General features: G+C 44.0%; 1 protein-coding gene and 1 long non-coding RNA gene across 5 annotated transcripts in view; both read right to left on the bottom strand.

The window, feature by feature from the left end:
• LOC119032215 overlaps positions 1 to 6,972 on the bottom strand; it is a 1,052,400-nt gene that overhangs the window by 615,443 nt on the left and 429,985 nt on the right. The window lies entirely within an intron of this gene.
• Positions 1 to 6,972, bottom strand: part of itfg2 (integrin alpha FG-GAP repeat containing 2) — a 46,662-nt gene that overhangs the window by 26,855 nt on the left and 12,835 nt on the right. The window lies entirely within an intron of this gene.

Below are 6,972 nucleotides of genomic sequence, written 5' to 3'. Positions count from 1 at the left end.
GAAAAAAAAATCGTGGAACAGGTCAGATCGTTCCCCCCCTCCGGTCAGAAAAAAAATAAAAAGCTGCCAAAAAGCCGACCCCAGCTGCCTTCCCTCTCCGCCTCTTTCAGGAGATTTCTAATCACTCGGCTGAGGCTGCGCTCTGTGCCAAGGCCCGTCTTCACGCTCATCAGGACCGCTCTTCTTTGTGTATCTACCACCTTTTTTGGCTCACGTTATTCACTTCGACGCCTCATGTTTGCTGATTCGCCTCACACGAGTGAAACGACAGATAACTCCCCCACTACAGTGCCACCTGCCTCTCTCGTCTCAGTGTTTTTTTTCGTAGTGTGGAGGATCAAGAACTGCCTCAGACCATGCTCCGCTTTAACGAGCCGTGCCGTGCTTTCTTTTTGGGGACCGTGCTGCAGCATCCATCCAAAACCTCTTTGCGGAGGCGATCCACGCGCAGTTTTGGCGATGTTTGTTTTCTCTTTGATGTACTTAGTGACCTTCCTACGCCGTGTGTGTGTGAGAGGAAACGATGTATGACAGACAAAATTTATTTTTGGTGTTTTCTCTTCTTCTGAACAGTATTTTCTCTGCCTAATAAAATATGTATTCTGGCTAGCTCCGACTGGATTCATGGTTCTGATATTAACCGAGGAGGAGAGTGAGGAGGACGAGTCACGTTTTGTGAAATTGCAGCCGTTTAAAAAAAAAAAAAAAAAAAAAAGTCTCTGATCTGTGCCTGTCTGAATATTGTGAATCACCAGACTGGCTGTGGGAGGGCTTCACTAGAAGACGGCCAGAGCAGCCGGTTTCCAGTTTTACTGGAACGCACACTGATTCCCATGGTCCGTACAGGCAAAAAATGTGCCATTCGTGGTGCATCCTGCTATATAAAGAAGCTTATCATGTCAGGAGAGAGGAAGCAGATGTTCCCACAGCACCAGTGGGCTTCGGCTGTTGACCCTTGTTGACCGCTGAAGGTTCCCATCTCACTGTTGCCCAACTTTGTCCACATCAAGTCTGTCAGAGCAAGTCTCAAGTTTAAATTCGTCCTCTCAGGTCCTCTAAACAGAACCAGACCACTTCCTTGAGTATTCATGCTGCTACTGAAAGCAACAGCAAATTAGAAATATAAAAAAAAACATTTGCAAAACATTTGCTGTTTTACGTCATTTTAAAGTGAATATTTGGGGCTTGTTGTGAGTTGACTGGAGAAAACAAGGTGGTCCACCTGTAGCCATTCCTGTTCCTTTGTTGGTTTGTTGGTTTCTCAGCTTCTCAACTTCAGTGTCAGTCGGACAATACAAGCAATTAAAAAATGTTTCTATCATTAGAACTTTTGCATGGGATTGGCATTACCTGCAGACCTCCAGTGATCTCGTACTTATTACTTATCACATCACCAAACATGGAGGTTATGAGATAATATGAGTCCTGTGCAGCCGACATGTCCTCTAGACATTCAGACAGTCGACAGCTTCACGATGAGATCAGCGTTTAAAAATGACGACCGAGAAGTCAAAAGCATCTTTTACTTGATTTCACTGAGCTACAAACGTGTATTGATGCTTGTCACACAGTCAGAAAACTAAATTATGAATCTGAATGCTGAGGAAAAGGTTCTTTGCCTGTGAAAGGCTGAGCCTTGAAATCCTATCCTGGAGATAATGTCAGTAAATGCTACTTTCAAAAAGAGGAATATAATAAAACTTGACTCAAGGCTTCAGCAGTCTTAAATCCCTTATTTCTGTAAACACCTGCGCTCCAGGCTGTACTACAGATTCCACTGTGACAGGCACAAGAAAAACAATACTGCACGGCCGAACTAATGAAACCAGACAGCGAGCAAAGAGGCGTATAGCTGCAGAAATGTCACAACAAAAGAAGTCTGCGGCCATTATGTTTTGTTCGGGGACACATCTGCATTCGATTGGTGTTTCATTTCTGGTTTGTTTCCTCAGAAACCAGATTCATCTTGTCAGAGCTGTAAGGTGACGCTGTTTTCTCCAGGGAACAATGGGGCAACGAACATCACAGGAACATGAAATTTACACAAACCTTGTCAGAGAAGATTCCCCCCCTTTCATAACGCCCCCTCTCTTGTTTTGAGTCATTTCACGCACCACATCCTGTGAGCTCTGCAGCCAGTAACACCTCTGCTAGGAGAGAGTACCAGCGAGTGCCTTCACAGTAAACACGCTGTGGTCTTACATTTCTCTTTGGGGTCTTCAGTAGAATAGAAAGCGAGACGGTTTGTCTTGAAACCTCAGACCAATCGCTTGAGGCGTCACCGATCATGCAAGGGGACAAGAACAAAGGTTTGAGTCGACTTTCTGACCTTTCGAGTCGAGCTCCAGGCTGCAGCAAGTGCTCGACTCTGTCTGTGCAGGAGAGGTGTTGCATAAATCAGCAAGCCTCATCCTCACATACAGTATGCATGAGGAGGAGACTCTCATTTAGGAGGCAGATCTCGACTAGAGAGTGCAGTAGAGGAGGGGTGCACTGATCTGTAGCAGGGAATGACTCATACAAATCTCCATCCAGAGGCGTAGAAAGCAAACACAGTAACACGGTGATCTCCCCCGAGCTTTCCTGCACCGTCGAGACTTACAACACAATACCTGTGTGCCTGTTTAACCACTCATGCAGGTGTATTTATAGACGATTACTGAGGAGAAAGGTCAGATGTAGGAGTAGAAGGTGGAAACGACAATAAATAATAATGATGAAACAATTAAATGTGCTGTCTGTTTGAAACAGAGTCGTGATTGCAGCAGTGTCATTTCCTCCGACTGTAAATCCTTGAAAACTGCTCACAGATGTGCAGTTTTATTGTTTTTAACAGCTGATGAAGGAGGAACAGTCACACAGAATCACAGATCATTGATCACTGTGTGATTGGAATTAAAGCTTTTGCATGCGTGTCCGTCTCTACCATGACAGAACAGAATCAAACGTACGCACAGCTTCATAAATCTGACCAAAACGATGCCCAAGCACTTTTTTTTGTGTGTGCGCCTACACGCAGTTTTAATCAGAGAGTCTACGCAGAGTTTTCTGCATCTGGTCCGAGGTCACTGGAGCTTTTCAACAGCAGTGAATAGTACAGGAGCTTTGTGCAGGAGCAAATTAATACACATTTTGTGCTCTAGTGAATATTTCTAGCAGTAGAAAAGTGTAAACTCTGTATATAAAACAAATAATGCAGAAAAATCCCAAGACAAATCCTTATGGAAAACAAATGAAAGAGAGTCTTAGTTCTTAGTTGATGGTATGTGAGCATGCGAACATTTGCTAATTAGCACAATCGACACAAAGTACAGCTGAGTTACTGTATTGAAAGCACGACAAGTACAAATATTGACCTGGCTCTATAAAAGGTCAGGCTATCGATAAAGTGATTTTAAATCACCCTGAGGGGGAAACATGAATGTGTATATTACATTTAACACAATCCATCAAACTGTTGCAGAGACATTTTCACTAAAAAGCAACAAATGTGCAGCTGATCGTGGAGCTGGAGGAGAGTTCGGCGGGTCATTACAGTCGCTGGGATTCGTCCTCTGGGGAACGTGAGTCTCTGCTGAGAGATTTAAATCTGAACCCAATAATTGGATGTTCGACCGACCGACCGTCCAGCATTGATCTCTTGAGCCTCAATATACTGCGAGCACGGGGTGAAAAGTGAGAATCAAAGCCTACACGCTGTATGAAAGTCTATTCTGCAGCGTACTTCAAGAGTGTACTTGAAATTTTTTTTGCTCCAATTCACATGATTAGAAGCTGTGAGAGACAAGTGTGGGCAGCAGGACTCTGTCAGAGACCTTTAGACCGCTCCTCCATCACAAGCCTCATTACAGCCTGTTTATTTACTCGGCCTGTCACCAGAAATAGCTTTCTGACTCTTTTTGTCCTTCATCTCCATCAACAGCCTCTCCACCCTCTGTGCATCACTCCCTCCATCAGGTGAAGGGTTGCACACACACACACACACACACACACACACACACACACACACAATGCAGCCCTGTAGGCTCGATTAACTCGGTGGGATGACCCACAAGCCTGGACCCCAGAGAGAACGAGAGAGCTGGGGATACTGCGAGGGGAATATTGATCAGACCAGCTGAGGCGTCTGTTATGTAACGCTGAGCCGGGGAGTGGAAGATCCTCCAGAGAGGGTTTGTAACAAGAACGAGGAAAAACATTAAGCTCCTGGCTGGAGAGAATCACAAAGACATTAACATGCAGATGAAGAAATGTTCATCGTCGCCGGATGTGCAATAATTATAACACTGGCACGATTGTTTTGCCCTCTAGTCTTTTATTTCTACAGAGCGAGCAGGTCGTCTTCTACAGATCATCAACATGTTGGACATGTTTTTGTTTTTCACTCTTTCTTTGCCATTTCTTTCTGCTGTCCCTCGCTGTTTGTTTCGGTCTAGGCTCTCACTCGAGTTCACTGAAGACTCGGTACGGGAGGAAGGCCGACCTCATTAAATCTCCTCATTAAACGTGGCGATGTCTTTGCCAGAGACAGTAACGACAACAACATAATGACAGAAGGCGACAGAGACATTATGAGTTAAAGTTTAAAGCCCTTCTGCTTCTGTGACTGTCATACAGACGGCGGGGCAGAATAATGGTGCAATATTCCCGTCTTGAGAAGTTAAACTGAGGTGTAGTTACTTGGTTGAAGTCTGGCGCTACACCTCTGAACACCATTAAGACCAGTTCTCACAATCGGCCCCCATGCAGGGCCCAGGCTCGGTCCTCGTGGCACAGTGGGGGGTGGGTGGGGGGTAATATGGATCTGATCCTGACTGACAGTCAGCTGGACCCCCAACCTCCAGATGGGGGAGGGGAGTGGTGGGGGACTTGACGCGAGCTCCATCACGTTTTATCAACGGATCCAAGCCGCCGAGGGAACTGACACCACTGATTAACGCCGCCCGATTTCGCCTGCGTCAGGCTTTAATTCGGCGCGTTTCATCATCCCCTCGTGCTCGATGGGAGATAGCTGCAGGATGAACAGCACGACAGGCCAGTTTTAATAGCCGCTGGTGTTATCTGAGCAGATGCAGAGAGGATTTCAGTCTGACTGGCTGCTTTGTTAGACACAGAACGCTCACAGTGTTTGGTTTTTATACAAAAAAACTGGAAAAAAAAATAAAAAATCCTACCTGGTGTTTTGATCGGCGGAGCAGTTGCCTCCAACGTGACCGGCTAATGCCTCGCTTCAACTTCCAGCGTCCTGGTTTAATTAATCCCACATCATTTTTCTGCATATGGGGTTTATTTTGCTGTGCCTGTGTGAAGTTCAGAATCAATTCTAGAGGATTTCTTTAAAATGCAAAATGGAGAGTAGGAATATTTCTCCAACAGAAAGGAGGCGAGCTGTAGCTGGGTCGGTTCCTGGGGATGAAGTCAAGCTTATGAACAGCATCCGCAACAAAAACACAACAATTTATAGTTAATTGTGATTATACACTAATGATAAGAAACAGGAACATTATTGAATTTAATAGAGCCTCCTGATCCCCCTATTTTGTATTAAATGGGCCTTTAAATCACAAAGCCCTCTAGAGCCCGTAGTGATTGGAATATTAATTTGTATATTCAGTGTTCCTCCACCCATTTAAATAATCAAATTCAAGGACCTTTCGAGCATTTCCAAGGTGCATTTTCACGCTTTTTCTGGCGACTAACATCTCCGTTAAATCATTTCTTGATAGCAATCTGCAGAAACATGACAAAATAGAGGGAAACACAAATAAATGTCATGTTTCAAAATGTGCCACCTGTCTGTAGGTAGACTGATAACGTCACTGAGCCAATAAAAACTATTTCTTAGGATGGTCCTTCAGTTAAGGTTTCAAAATTGTATCCAACATTCAAGCACATTTCTAACCTTAAAAATGCCACTTTAAAATTCAAGCATTTGTAAGGATTTCTTTCGTGACTTCATCTCTTATGTCATAAAAATGTATTAAAGAGGTTCAATACTTCCCTCTGAAATGTCGTCTACAGTCTGTGGGTGAATATTGTTGTACATGATGAGCTGCAGCAGGATTTGTTGCGCTGAACTGCGTCAGACTCTCTGTGGCGTACCTGCCACATCTCCCGCTGTGTTATGAGGTCTAAATAGGAGCTTTAGCTAAAAGTCCCTGATTCATCTTCAGCTCTCAAATCCGGCACCTAATTATCCTCCTGTATTCGAGCTGCTCCTGCCATTTGTGACTCATCAGCATTGTATTCAAGGTGTGTGAGACGTGTAAATGTGTGTGTAAATGAATAACAAGCCATTGTGTCCTGGGTTGATGGTGCAATCAGACACAAAGGCTGCATTTATTCCTCTGAAATCACATTCAGGTATACGGACAAATCAGACAAGAAAATACGTAAAGAAGTCTTTTGACTGATGAAGATCATCACTAAGCTGTCACATGAGCAGCTACTTAAAGGGGAACGCCACCAATTTACATATTAAAGTGTGCCGACAGGTCTCGCGGAGTAAAACCGCATGTGTGAAAAAAAAAAATGATAAAGGATTTTATGGCTCCAGAGGAAGCTGCATGTCATCTGAGGCAGTGATGTCACTCAGTGGCTAAGTTGCATTGTGGGTAATGTAGGTGTCAGGTTGAAAAGCAGGACACTGATCTACTGTTGCACTCTGATAACACTGTCAAAATTGGACAGAAGAACAAGAAATATCGAAGCATCAACATGGAAGTTGAGTGTTTTTGGCTTCTAAACTTCTAAACTCAGAAAATCAGAAAATCAGCCATCTTTTTGTCTTTTTTCTCCCACAAACAGGCAACTACCAAAACTACTGATCGATGATGAAACAGATACCACGCGATACCAACAGCATTATACTCTTCGCTGACAAACCTTGTTAGAAGCTGAAACTAACGATCATTTCGGGCGTGACAAGTTTGGAAAATGATTAAATGTATCATAAAAAAGTTTATCAACACG

The sequence above is a fragment of the Acanthopagrus latus genome, chromosome 14, assembly GCF_904848185.1.
Source record: "Acanthopagrus latus isolate v.2019 chromosome 14, fAcaLat1.1, whole genome shotgun sequence".
Lineage (NCBI taxonomy): Eukaryota > Metazoa > Chordata > Actinopteri > Spariformes > Sparidae > Acanthopagrus > Acanthopagrus latus.
This window is presented reverse-complemented; position numbering and strand designations above follow the sequence as displayed.